The sequence below is a fragment of the Hippocampus zosterae genome, chromosome 14, assembly GCF_025434085.1.
Source record: "Hippocampus zosterae strain Florida chromosome 14, ASM2543408v3, whole genome shotgun sequence".
Classification (NCBI taxonomy): domain Eukaryota; kingdom Metazoa; phylum Chordata; class Actinopteri; order Syngnathiformes; family Syngnathidae; genus Hippocampus; species Hippocampus zosterae.
This window is the reverse complement of record NC_067464.1, coordinates 16,859,787-16,875,493: the sequence shown is the minus strand read 5'-3', so window position 1 is coordinate 16,875,493 and position 15,707 is coordinate 16,859,787.

The window sequence follows — 15,707 nt, the reverse complement described above, 5'->3', positions numbered from 1 at the left end:
TATGTTCGAGGAGGACCAACGCTAATGTAACCATTTTAGACGTACAGTAGTTCCAAATGAGTTTGACATACTGGCAAAAGCAGATTGCTAGCTCTGATGTCCGCTAGCCAAAGGCTAAGCTGCACTGTATTTGTAATATTATGGCTTCTATGTGTGAAAATAGTACATCAAAGTAGTGTTTGGGAAAAATTTCAATACAAATACAAGTCATTGTTTTCTAGTTGTGATCCACTTTTGGGACTGTATACCTTGAGAATCAGGGCAATAGAGTATTAAGTTCAATGGCGACGCATCCAAGGCTGATCATGAAACAACCTCAAAATAATAACATCCACAGTCAAAATGTTGCCATCATTGTTTCTTTGCATCGTTTTGGCAGTTGTGGCATGCCAAAAGGAAGGTTGATCATTGGACTAAAGCTTTCCAACAAGCCTTGCGATGTCGACCAACGCTCATGCTAACGACCATGAGTAAATGCAGCAAACTACTATCCAGTGTCGTTCAGGCAACGGGCATCTTGAAGCTATTATTGATCACGACTATGTGGATGACAAACATGGTGGGACACTTTTCCCCCCTGAAACAAAGCCACTCCCTCTTGGTTTCATTTAGGCTGTCAGCCCCCTTGCCATCGGCTAAGGCAAAGTCGTGAATAATGTAGAGTGCAAAGTATTGCTTGTATCCAATCCATCCAAGCTAGTCCACTGGTGTTGCTGTACAATTAAACTGACAAACTCCAACACACAACTGAATCATGGCATAGTTTATTTTCATTATATTTAAATCATATTTAGAATTAACCTTTGTGAGGAAAAGTGGATGGATTGGATGTTTAGCACTCATCAATTTAGATTCCTTAAAATCAGCATAAATCTGCATCCCAAAACTAAATTAAACCAGTTCAAAGATGTCATTGAAAAGAAATGCAATATTACTTCAGATGAATGATTTATGTTCAGTCACTTGAGGGCTTTTGTAATTGTTTCTTAATTTATTTACATTTATGTCGATGAGGGAAGACCACCATTACAGTAAACAGTTGTTTACAGTAAGTGCTTGAATGCTGTTGGGTTTTATGCGATGTACGGTACCTTGGATCGACATGTAAAACTTTTGTTTGCAAAATAAATGTATGTGCGATGCACAAAATTTACACTGTTAGTAAAAATCCACACTGTTTGACAGGACAGATATTTGGCCAGAGGTGGGGAATGTTATACAAGATTGGTTTTGATGCAAAGTGATACCGTCCAATCAGAAGTCCATCTGGTAACGTCACTTCATCTTTTTAGTTTTTTTTTTTTGCCTCAATATGGAAATGTGGATATAATTACAGGTACGGACAAGCACTTTTCTGCAGATCGACTTGGTAGCACGGGTACTCAAATTTCCCATGCATGGAAGGTTATTGAATACTCTCACTCATGGGTTGACTAGTAGCCCGGTGCACTGGTCCCAATTCGATTGCGGGGAGAGTAGGGGAAAATGAGGGTGTCACGGTTGATCTGTTTGAGACCAACAGGTGACTCTGTAGGGCTCCTCCTACAGCGGCACACCTGTTGGCCATCATGTCATGAGTAGCTTTTCTGTGAAAAGGACTCATTGTTTCTGTTGCCGTCACTGCTTCTGTTGGTTAGTGTTTGTGCCTGACTGCCATGGATTTTAGTTTGTATTGCTTTCACCTTGTTTTTGCGTCTGTCATACGGTTGTGTTTGTTACCTTGTATTCTTGTTGGTTTTCAGGACTTTTGTTTGATTTGGATTCAGTGTCTTAGTGTCACCTGACATTTTGTCAGGTTCACCTTGCTCCTCCCTCCTGCCTGCTTTATGGGTTCCTCTACCACCACGTTCGTGACAGCGAGTGGGGGTGGGGAGACGAAAACCGAAGCGAAGCGGTCCTCCTGTAGCAAAATAGGGGAGTTTTCGCCCAGTGAATAGAAATGACTTTACTACGTAGGCAACACCCTCATTGTTGCCTGCCCTGACAGCTAACAAATATCACATATCTATCTATCATATTCTGACAGGAGGGAGGACAATTAAGGGCTGACGGGCATCTTAACATACATTTTGACTTCTCGGCAGCGCAGAAGATCGATCCCGTAAAATTTTCGACTGCCACAAAAAGAAATGAAATATCCTTATTAGTGTTCTTAATTTCTGTCTATTTTAATGTATTCTTAGAAATAAACATGTATATCTAAATGACAATTTGCAAAAGTCTTAGACTTAGACTTTTTTTAGAAAACAGTGAGCATTACTCCAGTGCTTGAGCACAGTTCAAGCTGAAGAAAGAACATTTATGTCATGATGCAGTGTTGTAGTTGGCTAAAGAGATTACCCGTATTTATTATTTTAGAAAGATTAATTAAACAGTGGGTGGGCGGGTGAAGTTGGAAAATTAAAGTAATCTTTGCTTGTCAGTTCATTTGTTTGTAGAACCGAATCCTTCCTCTGGAGGTTTGCCAATGTGTGTGTTTGTAAATAAACAGCTCAGGAGCTGAAAAGGGATGACGCTCAATATGTGTGTGAGGGTGCATCTCGCCTCCGGACGGACGGGTTGTCAGCATCGGAGTGTGTGTGTGTGCGTGTGTGTGTGTGTGTGTGTGTGTGTGTGTGTGCGCGCGCATGTGTGTGCGTGTGTGTGTGAGTGCGTGTGTATTAATCTTGGAAGATATTGTTGTCATTCAGCAGGAAGTCCCATTAAATTTGGGTCATGATATGGTCAAAGTTGAAAAGAAGAGAAGAGGAGCAGCCAGTCAGAGGTACCAAAGTGTGCTGAATGCCTTTTCTGTTTTGTGTCTATTTTATTTATATGACACATTTCACTGTTTTTCACTTGTATCATTTTTTAAAATTAGTTCCCGTACAAAGGTTCATGGTTCATACCACCTGAAAAAGATCACGGCAGATCCAGTTAAGTGTGAATAATGAGGTCAAGCGGTTTAGAAATGGATGACTTGTCCAATTCAAGCTATATTTAGGACATGAGAATGTTATAGTTTTCAAATTTTATGTAAATAAATCAAAATAAAGATTGCTACGAAGCACATTTGTTCTTTGAGTTCTTTCTTGCCCTCTTGAATACGTATCCTGATGCGCAAGGAAATGCCGTTGTTGTGTAAATCAAACTTTTCCCTCGTGTAAGTAAGCCGCTCAGGGTCGCCAAAAACAAACGAAAATGACAAAAACAGGGATAATACTAGGGAGCGTGTGACCGAGGCTGCCATACCTGTCAGCGCCTGATGGCGTTTATTATCCGTTGTATTCTTTGCGTGCACTAACAGATGTAATGCAGAGGACTAACTGGAGACCCTGTCTGAGGAGGGCATGTGGCGATAACGATGCGCTGATTGGCTCCTCTGAAATGACGGTGTGCCCATACATAAGCGTCAGCATATACGATGCGCTGATTGGCTCATTTGAATTTAAGGTGTGCCCATACCTAAGCGTCAGCATATACGATGCGCTGATTGGCCCATTTGAATTTAAGGTGTGCCCATACCCAAGCGTCAGCATATACGATACGCTGATTGGCTCATTTGAATTTAAGGTGTGCCCATACTTAACCGTCAGCACGCGTCTATCCCAATACACACGCATTCAAAATGCCTCGGACGAGTCGTTTTAAGAGAGAGGGGGGCGGCGGGCGGGCAAATGATTTTATTTTTCATTTCAGACGACAACACAAGGTGCGTACATTTCGAATCCCGCGCGCGGCTTTCGCGCACATGGCTAATTTGCATGCGCGCTGGGGCGTTCCGAGCCCTCGTCTGACAGTGCGTTGCAAGATGGCGCGGTCGGAGCCGGGCAGCGGCGGCCGTCGACCCGCCGCGCGCGGCGAACCGAAGGACGCGCCTCGGACGATACCCGCCGTCGAACCCTAGCGTCGCGGGGGGCAAAAACGAGACGGCCGAACACCCGCATAGTGCGCAGGATTTTTAGTTCACTTCCTTTTTACTAGTCGGTGTTTACATTGCGCCACAAGCTAACGCTAACACGGCGATTCAAAATGGAGGATTGTGTCAGACGCATGCGCGACGCCACAGTGTGCTCACAGCTTCAGCCCAGGAGAGCCGCACACAGACAATTAGACAAAACGAATCGCGGGAGGTTTCGATTGTGTGCAGTTCTGCTCCCGTCTACCCGGGGTTCCTCCCGCGATTCGTTTTGTCTAATTGTCTGTGTGCGGCTCTCCTGGGCTGAAGCTGTGAGCCTCGGAGCCGGGCAGCGGCGGCCGTCGACCCGCCGCGCGCGGCGAACCGAAGGACGCGCCTCGGACGATACCCGCCGTCGAACCCTAGCGTCGCGGGGGGCAAAAACGAGACGGCCGAACACCCGCATAGTGCGCAGGATTTTCCCAATAAACTGCAAGCCATTCTACTCGCCACGTGAGTTCACTTCCTTTTTACTAGTCGGTGTTTACATTGCGCCACAAGCTAACGCTAACACGGCGATTCAAAATGGAGGATTGTGTCAGACGCATGCGCGACGCCACAGTGTGCTCACAGCTTCAGCCCAGGAGAGCCGCACACAGACAATTAGACAAAACGAATCGCGGGAGGTTTCGATTGTGTGCAGTTCTGCTCCCGTCTACCCGGGGTTCTTTGCAGCTGTTTAACAGCAGGACACCGCAAGGTAAATGAACGTCACAATGGCGTCGTCAAATAATATTTGCATGCCTCAGACATTGCATTCACTTATAGTGGAAGAACAGCACTGCACATTCCTGTGCTCCCTGTGTCAGTATTTAAAATGGTTCTTAACTCCTCTTCTGGTATATTTTAAGTGATTTCAGAGGGGATTTGAAAAGGGGAATTGTACACATGAAAAGGATATTTTTGTTTTCATGTTTAGTATTTATTTTGGTAAAATTAGTGTTTTATTTTTATTAAAGAAAGGGAAAAAGACAACTACTGTTTAACAAAGTTAAAGTAAAAATGTCTTATTTCCCTAAAAGTGCTATTTGTATTATTAAGAAGGCACAACTTAACAAAATAAAAGAGTTCCTGTGCCTCAACACAATACCTCTCATTATTTGCTGTGTACTGGCAAAGTGAATAATTATTTTCATGCACCCCATTATTGATTGGTTGTGAGGAGTGTTTATTTGTATAAGCTTGGCTTTACCATACTAAATGGGCATATAGCCCTGCTACCCATGATTCCCGTGCATGGAATCGGACCTTGGTCTTATTAAAAAAACAAAAGTGGACATTTCTAGTTGAGGACCACTGGCCTAAAGTAACCATTAGATCATGCTGCAACAAAAAAAACTTGAGTGACTTTTTAATGCCTTTGAAAATTATACATTTTTAAAAAAAGTATTTACAGTATGTGAACTGAATAAAAAAGTTACTCATTAAGGTCTAAGTAAAATTATATATAATATGTTGTGGTCACTTAACAGTCCTGAGGTCGGTTGTTAGAATCCGAGCTTGGGCCTCCAGAAGTTTGCATGCACTCTCCATGCTTGTTGGGATTTTATGCCAGTACTCTGGCTTCCTCCTGCATTCCAAAACCACACTTTTTGGGTTAATTGAAAACTAAAAACAAATCCTTAGGTGTGAATGGATGTTTGTCGATAAGTGCCCTGCAACAGAGAGGCGGCCAGTCCCAGGGTTTATCATGCCTATCATCGGGATTGAGCTGGGATAGGATCCAGGTCACCTGTGACTCTCATGAGCAATATAGAGAATAGATGAACGAATGTTACAGTTGTGTTTCCTTCAATTTACACACCTTAGGCAAGTTATAAAATCATTTCCAGAACATAAAAAAAATGTTTTTACGGTGTTTTAACACATTTTTTAAATGATCAAACACAGTTAAAGTATCATACAGTATATTAAGAGAGAAATATCAACAAATAAAAATATTTGTACTCATAACGACTCACGACGGCGATGATGAAGCAGCCATAACACAATAGTCCTGTTACAAGGCTGAAATAAAGGCCATTGTGTTGAGTGAGCGTTGATGTCTGCGGTTAGAATGGTGTTGTTCAGCGAGTTTATGTATTGGAAGGTGTTGGTGATGTCTGTGTCTTCTGTGGCGTGGTCTGGTCGGATGGTATCTCTGGGGGGTATATACATGTTGCATATGTGTAGTCTTTTGTGGTTGGTTATGTGAATCTTTACGGTTTGAATTTCTGTAGTGTTGGTGTTAATGTTGTTGGGGATGTTCATGGGAGTGAATGTGACTGATTTGTGAATGTATGTGAGCAGTCCTCCTCCTCCCTTGTGTTCTATGTCTTTCCTAATGCTGGTGTAGTTGGTGAGACGAGGTGTGTTGTGTTGTTTTTCTAGTTTGGTTTCTTGTATGGTGATGATGTCTGCGTCCTGTTGTGAGGCGAGTTCTTCTAGTTCTGTTTTCTTGTTTTGGATGCCGTTGATGTTTATTTGTAGTATGGTCAGTGTGTGTTTGTTGTTTTTGTTGGTGGGTGTTGTTCTTTGTGGGTTGTTCGGGGGTTGTGGTGTTGGGGTGTTTGTTGTTTGCGTGTGTGTTCTGCATGTCCACGTGTTTGTGTATTGGCGGGTGGTGATGCCGGAGCAATGTCTGTGTATCCAGTGTGGGTGTGTTGAGTTGCATCTGAGTGAGGTTTGTCTGCGTGTGATGATTCTATTGCAGCTATTGCAGGTCCAGGTTTGGGAGGGTGGTCTTGTGTTTGTTGTATCTCTGTTGGAGTTGTCTGTCCGTGTTGCCTTTGAGGGTAGTGTTGGTGAGGCGAGTGTGTTGTTTTGGTCTGTTTGTGCTCTGCTGCCTGTTGGTGTCCTACGAGGTGTTGTTGTTCGTGGTGGTGTTTTGGGATGTAGTCTGCATTTCCATGTTATGTTGTATTGTCTAGTGTTTATGTTTGTGCAATGTTTGTGTACCCAGTGTGGTGTGTGGTGGTTGCATCTGAAGGATGTCTGTCTTCTTGTAATCTGTTGTGTGCAAATGTCGCATGTCCAGGTAGTTTGTTGTGTGTGTGTTTGTTGCGTGCGTGAGAGTGTCTGTGTGGGCCCCGGATTTGTCTCTATGTCCCCCGCCTGGAGCAAAAGGTCCGCCCGCCACCCTGCCAGGTTCAGGGGGCGGTTAGCCGAAAAAAAAAAAAACGGCCGTAAGGGCACCCCGTTCGGGGTGCAGGGATTGGTTCCTTGATTTGTTCCCCCGTTCGGGGGGAACCCTCCAACTGCGAGTAAGCCAAGGAGTTTGGAGGTACAGCAGGTTGACAGCAGTGTGATCGAGCAGATTAGATAGAGTAGAATTTGAATGGGGCTTCACTGATTTATTTCATACAATTCATATCTAAAACACAGTTGAAAAATATTTGATTGTTAAAATATTTAAATACAAGAACTATATCAAGAAATTAACAAAACATCGTTTTTTTAGTTAGGAGAAAAGTCTAAAAACATATCACAAATGACAAACGTTGTGCCTCTCCTCCTCCTGTTCTTCAATGAAGCTGATCACCCTCCAGCTCCCGTTAGAAACATCGTGCTGCTGAAGGTGTGCCGGCAGAATGGTTGTGATACAGGAGGTGCTGTGGACTCTCCCAGAAACGAGGACCTAGTTTAGTTGTAGATCCAGTAAAACGTAGTGCAAATGTGACATTATTTATAATGCACAGTTAGTCTTGTGAATATTAAAAAATGTACTTCATGTAATGCAGGAAGCGAATATTTCAAACGAACTAAGGCAGCAAACAGTAAGAGCAAAATCGTGTTCCAAACATTAACTCTTTTTTTAAATGTCAATTAGCTTGTGAGTAATAAGACAAAATGTGACTGTCAGACAGAGAACTGTCAGAGCAAACGGCAGATTTTAGAAAGTCCTGCCGAAATAAATCTGCACCCGACTGCGACTGTCAGCGTTGAACTGCCGCCATTGCTGTCAAAGTCAGACACATCTCCAAAATTGTTGGAGCAAATTTTTAAGCAGGCTTCATCTTGATAAATTGACCACGTATTTGACATTTACACCATAACGTTACCGCCTAAAATAATCGTAAAACAAAATTTTGTGTAACAACAAGAGTAATATGTACCCCAAAAGCTTTCAAAGCGTCTGAAAGTTTTCTCCTCCGTTTTTGTTGGGGCTTGGCTCGAAATGCATCATGATTGGCCGCCCGAAGTCCACGTGTCTGTCGGACGTGCTCTCATTGGTCTACAATACCATCACGGATGAATAAATACTCAAAGGGCTTGCCAGGCAAGCCCTTTGAACCCTTTAAATACTCAATGGGCTTGCCTGGCAAGCCCTTTGAGTATTTATTCCATATTGCCCACTAGTTCACTAGTAAGGTCATTTTGACGCTTACTAGTGAACATGTAAGGCCATAAATGTGCCCACTAGTTCACTAGTAAGATCATTTTGAGGCTTACTAGTTGACATGTAAGCCACAAAACGCCGGATAGTTCACTAGTAAGATAATTTTGAGGCTTCTAGTGAACATGTAAGCCACAGAACGCCCACTAGTTCACTAGTAAGATCATTTTGACGCTTACTAGTGAACATGTAAGCCACAAAACGCTCACTAGTTCACTAGTAAGGTCATTTTGACGCTTACTAGTGAACATGTAAGCCACAAAACGCTCACTGGTTCACTAGTAAGGTAATTTTGACGCTTACTAGTGAACATGTAAGCCACAAAACGCCCACTAGTTCCCTAGTAAGATCATTTTGACACTTATTTATGAACATGTCAGCCACAAAACGCTCACTCGTTCACTAGTAAGATCATTTTGACGCTTACTAGTGAACATGTAAGCCACAAAACGCCCACTAGTTCACTAGTAAGGTCATTTTGACGCTTACTAGTGAACATGTAAGCCACAAAACGCCCACTAGTTCACTAGTAAGATCATTTTGACGCTTACTAGTGAACATGTAAGGCCATAAATGTGCCCACTAGTTCACTAGTAAGTTCATTTTGAGGCTTACTAGTTGACATGTAAGCCACACATCGCCTACTAGTTCACTAGTAAGATCATTTTGAGGCTTACTAGTGAACATGTAAGCCACAAAACGCCCAATAGTTCACTAGTAAGATCATTTTGACGCTTACTAGTGAACATGTAAGCCACAAAACGCTCACTAGTTTACTAGTAAGGTCATTTTGACGCTTACTAGTGAACATGTAAGCCACAAAACGCTCACTAGTTCACTAGTAAGGTCATTTTGACGCTTACTAGTGAACATGTAAGCCGCAAAACGCCCACTAGTTCACTAATAAGATTATTTTGACGCTTACTACTGAACATGTAAGGCCATAAATGTGCCCACTAGTTCACTGGTAAGATGATTTTGACGCTTACTAGTGAACATGTAAGGCCATAAATGTGCCCACTTGTAGTGCTAGTGACATTACACTGTACTTGCATTAAATGCAAATAAGGATGATTACGAAAACATGTAACGGTATCCTATTGGCTGTACGTTTCAAAATAGTGTCATCCCACCAGTCAGGGCTCATGATTTTGGAAATTCTGTGCCCACTTAGTTTTTTAAAACAACAATGGCGGACAGTGTCCTGAGACGTATTCGGCGAAGGTGCAGGGCAATAGAGAGTGCCTGTCATCAAGGGTCTGCCGGTGAAAGTGAAGTACGCGCGATAAACATTTCAATTGCTAATTTAAGAAGAGTTAGTGACCAGTTTAGCGCTGATACTATTCAAAGTTTGATTCAAAGTCCAATAGATCTCCGATCTGTCATCATTGCGGGACCCACTCCTAATGGTGGACGTGTTTGTTCCCATGTGGCACATCGTTTGCACACAGGTAAAATGGCTACCATTTTTTGTCATTGGTTTTTCGTATGTATTTTTATTCGAACTACACACGGGTTTTACTGACGACTTGCTGTGACTTACCTTCTATCACCCTGTCAAACGTCGTTTTATACCAGTGGTTTTCCTGCAAATCAGTAGACTATTAAGTAACGCGATGGCTGTACACTTTTAAGCAATAACTAGTGATCTTTTAGTTATTCAATTATAAGTTTGAATTATTTTTTTCTTGAGTAAAATGGTTAGAGAAAATAGCTGCTCGTGGTTTTGAAGCTGCATATACTTTTATGTACATCTGTGTCTATATGCCTGTACTGTATACAGTATATAAAAAACACGCAGTGATTCGTTTGCTTGAATTCCTTAATCCTTTTATTTCCATATGTTTAGGTAGACGAGGAAGACCAGCACTTGACATTACAAGTGATCAAATTGAACTGCTCCCCACTCAGGGCTTTACAGTGAGAGCCATCACTGAGATGTTGTGTTGTTCCTCTTCATACCTGCATAAAAAAATGAAGTTTTTTCAGATTTCAGCCAGAAATAGATTTACTCCCATTCATGATGTTGACCTGGAAGAGCATGTCAGAAGATTGCACAGCCAATTTCCCAGATCAGGCTCGGAAGCAAGTGTTCTGCTACATACTCTTGTCCCTTCATGTATATATCATTATATTCATTGTGAAAGTGTACTTTCTTTATTGTGTTGTTTTATGAACCTGTTGCAGATGATGAGGGCATACCTGCGTGCTGATGGTATTGTAGTACAAAGAAAAAGAGTTCGAGAAATCCTCAACCGTATTGAGCCAGCTGCTGCAGCCCAGAGATGGAGCCAGACTGTGGCTAGAAGAACATACTATGTGCCATTCCCCAATAGTTTATGGCACATAGATGGGCATATGCGTCTCATTCGGTAATAAGGGATCATCTTATATTTGTACTCGTGGGAGCATTAGAAAGCCATATTGTATGGACAGCACAGATTAAATTGAATTTTATCATTTGTATATCCAAGTTACACAAACTCCAAATTGCCTCCATGTAGTCTTAAGTGCACAGCAATACCTTCTCTACCGAGATGATATTTCAAACAAGATATGAAACTTGATTGTTTTCTTGTATTTAATCATTATTCTTTTCATGTTTGTTTTACAGGTGGGTGTTTGTGACACATGTCGGCATTGATGGGAATTCCAGGCTAATAACGTACCTTCAACTGGAGCACAGACAACACAGCTTTGACAGTGTTGAAATATTTTGTCCAAGCCACCTGCCTGTATGGGTTACCCTCCACAGTAAGATCCGACCATGGTGGTGAAAACACTGGTTGCTCTTTTAATGAACCTACTGCAGGGACAAGACACCAAAATTATTTCTAGCTCCAGCCAACACCCCCTCACAATTTACTCACACCTCCCATGGCCTGATTATCCACCAACAGGGGCCCTTTTTGGATTATCATTTTGGCATAGGAACTTTCCTTTCCTATCCTAACCGAGTGAGATGAGCCGGTAGCACCTGGAGCAAAGATCGTCTAAATTTTAATAATGCTTAGGAAAGGTTCTGACCATCCTTTACGAAAGGAAAGGAGATATATTATGCAGCAGGAATATTTAAAGGGGGAGTCTTTTTTTATGTTGTTGTTGTTGTTGTTGTCGACCCCACCCGTGCCCCGACATTGGGGGACCGGGCCCTCACTCCGGATCCCCAGACCCCCCTCCTCCGCCCAGCGGGCGAGCAGGGCCGCCACTCCGCTTGGGTTTCGCCAGAGGTCCTCCGGAGTCAGTGTGGTGGGTATGTTTGTGCAGGTGAACAGGTGTTGTGTGTCGTGCACTTGCGTGCCGCATAGCGCACAGAGTGGTGTTGGGTGTGTGTCCGGTGTAATGTTGTGTAGGTAGGAGTGGAGGGCTGGTGATTTGTTGGTTCGCAGTTGTGCTAGGAGTTGTCTGGTTCTGTGTGGTAGGTCTTGCTCTGATGGGTCTATTTCTGGTGCTGGTGCATGTATTACTTTGTTGTGTTGTCTGGTGTCCAAGTGTGTTTGTACAAAGTGGGTGTGTATGTCTTTCATGTTCTGTTTTATGGTGTCGTTGTTGGTGTCCTGTGGTGCTGTGTCTTTGTTGTGTGTGTAGTTGTTGTTGTGGAAGATTGTTTGTTTCTTTTGTCTGGGTGGTGGTGGTTGTTGAGTGAGTGGGTGTAGTGGGTGGGTTGGGTGTTGGGCTTTTTGTCTGATTTGCGATGCGTGTAGTTTTAGATGGGTGTTCAGTGGGAGAGTTTTTGTTTCCTCATGCAAGTGTTGTATGTTTGTGTCTTGTGTGCATCCTGTTGCTATTCTGAGTGCGGTGTTCTGTGTGGTCTGGAGTTTTGTCTTGTTTGTGTCCGATAGTGTTGGTGACCATATAGTGTTTGCGTATTCGAGGCGTGTGAGTGTGGTTGCTTTGTATGTGGTGAGTATAGTTTCTTTGGATTTTCCCCAGTGAGTGGTTGTTAAGGCTTTAAGTATTTTGTTTGATTGCTTGGCGCGGGTTAGAGTGTGTTGTGTGTGTTTTGAGAAGGTGAGTTTGGGGTCCCATGTTAATCCCAGTATTTTGCGTTCGCGGACTGTGGGTAGGGTGGTGTTATCTATTTGTAAAGTGAGTCTGTTGCTGTATTCTGCCGGATCCGGTGTGAACAGAGTGGTGGTGGTTTTGTCTGCGTTGAGTGTGAGTTGGTTCTGTTTTGTCCAGTTGTATATGTCGTGGAGATATTTTTGTACTCGTTGTTGTGCCTGTTGTGGTTTGACATGTGTGGATAGAATGGTGATGTCGTCTGCATATGTAACTGTGTGTACATTTGGAGGTGGTTGTGGTAAGTCTGCCATGTATATGTTGAATAGTGTTGGTGAAAGTACTCCCCCCTGTGGTACTCCCGTTTTCGTGTTTCTGTGTTCTGATGTTTCCCCCCGGTATTGAGTGTATTGTCTGCGTCCCCTTATGTAGTTGAAGATGTATTTGATGATGATGTTTGGGGTGTTAGTGTTGTTGAGTTTGTTTGTGAGTGTGTGTAGGTTTACCGTGTCAAAGGCTTTGGACATGTCTAGGGCTATGGCAACTGTTCGTTGTGGTGGTTTTTGTTGATTGAAACCTGTGGCTATGATGTTGTGTATGTGGTGTAGTGCTGTGGTTGTGGAGTGTTGTTTTCGGAAGCCGTGTTGGTGAGAGGGTAGTTGAGTGTTGTTGGTAATGAAGGGTAGTATTACCTTTTCCATTGTTTTGGCTATTGGGCTGAGTAGTGCTATTGGTCTGTAGGATGGGCCGAGTGCGTGGTTTTTGTTGGGTTTTGGTATTGGGATTATTTCTGCAGTCTTCCATATTGCGGGGATGGTGTTGGTGTTGAGTGATGTGTTGTAAGTGTGTGTGAGTAGTGTTATTGCTTTGGGGCCTAGGTGTTTCAGATGTCTGATGTTTATGTTGTCTGGGCCTGTGGAGTTGTTGCTTTTGGAGCGTTGTAGTGCTTGTTTGACTTGTTGTTCTGTGATGGTTATGGGCGTGGTGTTGAGTTTTCGTATTTTGCGTTGTAGTTGTCTGTATGTTCTGTTGGTTTTGTGTTGTATTATGTTGGTGAATTGTTTGTTGAATGCTCGTGCTTTCTGTTTGTTGGATATTGCCGTGTGTTGTCCGAACTGTATTGTGGTGTTTTCTGGTGCTTTTTGTTCTTTGTTAGATAGTCTTGTTACTGTGTTCCAGAGTATGTATTGTTTGTGTCTGTGGTTCCATGCATCCGTTAAGTGTTCTTTCCATAGCTCTTGTTTGTTTTTGGATTTGTTTGTCTATTTCTTTGTTTAGGTCTGTGATGCGTGGGTCTTGGTGGTTTTGTTGTCTGATGTCGTTTCTTTGGCTGATGAGTGTTCTGATGTGTTGTGGTAGGAGAAGTGATTTGCTTTTTATTTTTCCGTGGGGTATGTGGTGTTTGTCTGCTGTAAGTATGAGGTTTGTGAGCATGGTGTTGGCTGTGTGGATGTTGTCAGGTATGGTTAAGTTCTCCAGTGCTGATTCTATTTCAGAGGTGTATCCTTCCCAGTCTGCTTTCCTGTAATTTGTGTAAGTTTGAAGGTGTTGTTGTAGGCGGAAAGGAGCACGCGTGTTGTGTGTGATTTTGATAGGAAGGTGGTCTGAACTGAGTGCGTGTATTGTGGTCCATGTTGTTCTGTTTGTGATGCTGTTGCTGGCTGTTGTGATGTCCGGTGATGTTGGTTGTTGGTTGATGTTTGTAGGTTTTCTGGTAGGTGTGTTTGCGTTTAGAGTGATTTGTTGGGAGTTCTGTAGTATGTCTGCAATGAGGGTGCCTCTGTGGTCGTCGTAGGGAGAGTGCCATTGTGTTGAGTGAGCGTTGATGTCTGCGGTTAGAATGGTGTTGTTCAGCGAGTTTATGTATTGGAAGGTGTTGGTGATGTCTGTGTCTTCTGTGGCGTGGTCTGGTCGGGTGGTATCTCTGGGGGGTATATACATGTTGCATATGTGTAGTCTTTTGTGGTTGGTTATGTGAATCTTTACGGTTTGAATTTCTGTAGTGTTGGTGTTAATGTTGTTGGGGATGTTCATGGGAGTGAATGTGTATCTACTGTATATCTATAAAAAAAATCCTCGTCTCACCCCTCAGGTGGTGTCCATCCCTCATTCAGCTGGGGTCCTCTACCAGAGGCCAGGAAGCTTGAGGGTTCTGCGCAGTATCCTTGCCGTTCCCAGCACTGCACATTTCTGGACTGAGATGTCCGATGTTGTTCCCGGGATCTGTTGCAACCACTCATCATCTAGTTTGGGGGTCACTGCCCCGAGTGCTCCGACCACCACAGGCACGACTGTCCCCTTTACCTTCCAGGCTCTCTCCAGCTCCTCTCTGAGCCCTTGGGATTTCTCGAGTTTCTCGTGTTCCTTCTTTCTGATGTTTCCAGCACTTGGGACCGCTACATCCACTACAACGGCTTTCCTCTGCCCTTTATCTATCATCAGGATATCTGGTTGGTTCGCCATTACCATCTTGTCAGTCTGGATCTGGAAGTCCCATAGGATCTTCGCTCTGTCATTCTCCACCACCTTAGGAGGTGTTTCCCATTTTGACCTTGGGGTTTCCAGTCCGTACTCCGCACAGATGTTTCGGTAGACTATGCCAGCCACCTGGTTATGGCGTTCCATATAGGCTTTCCCTGCCAGCACCTTACACCCTGCAGTTATGTGTTAGATCGTCTCAGGTGCCTCTTTGCACAACCTACACCTTGGGTCTTGTCTGGTGTGGTATATCTGGGCCTCAATGGCTCTAGTGCTCAGGGCCTGCTCCTGAGCAGCCAGGAGGAGTGCCTCTGTACTGTCCTTCAGGCCAGCCCTCTCTAGCCACTGATGGGAATTCTTGAGATCGGCCACTTCAGTTATGGTCCGGTGGTACATCCCGTGTAGGGGCTTGTCCTCCGATGATGGTCCCTCTTCCAGCGCCTCATCCTCTGTTGCCCATTGTCTGAGACATTCTCTGAGTACGTCATCCGTTGGAGCCTTCTCCTTGATGTATTCATGGAGCTTGGATGTTTCATCCTGGACAGTGGCTCTCACACTCACTAGTCCCCAGCCGCTTTCCTTGTTGCCAGTTCAAGGTTGCCATTGGCTTGTGGTACACCGAGGTACTTGTAGCTGTCCTCAATGTCTGCTATTGTTCCTTCGGGGAGTGAGACCCCTTCAGTCCGGACTACCGTTCCTCTCTTAGTCACCATCCGACTATCACATCCCGATGTCGCTGCTGTAGATCCTGGTTGTGTGGATCAGGGAGTCTATGTCCCTTTCACTCTTAGCATACAGCTTTATGTCATCCATGTAGAGGAGGTGACTGATCGTAGCTTCATTTCTGAGGCTGTATCCATAGCCTGTCTTGGTGATTACTTGGCTTAGGGAGTTCAGTCCTATGCAGAACAGCAA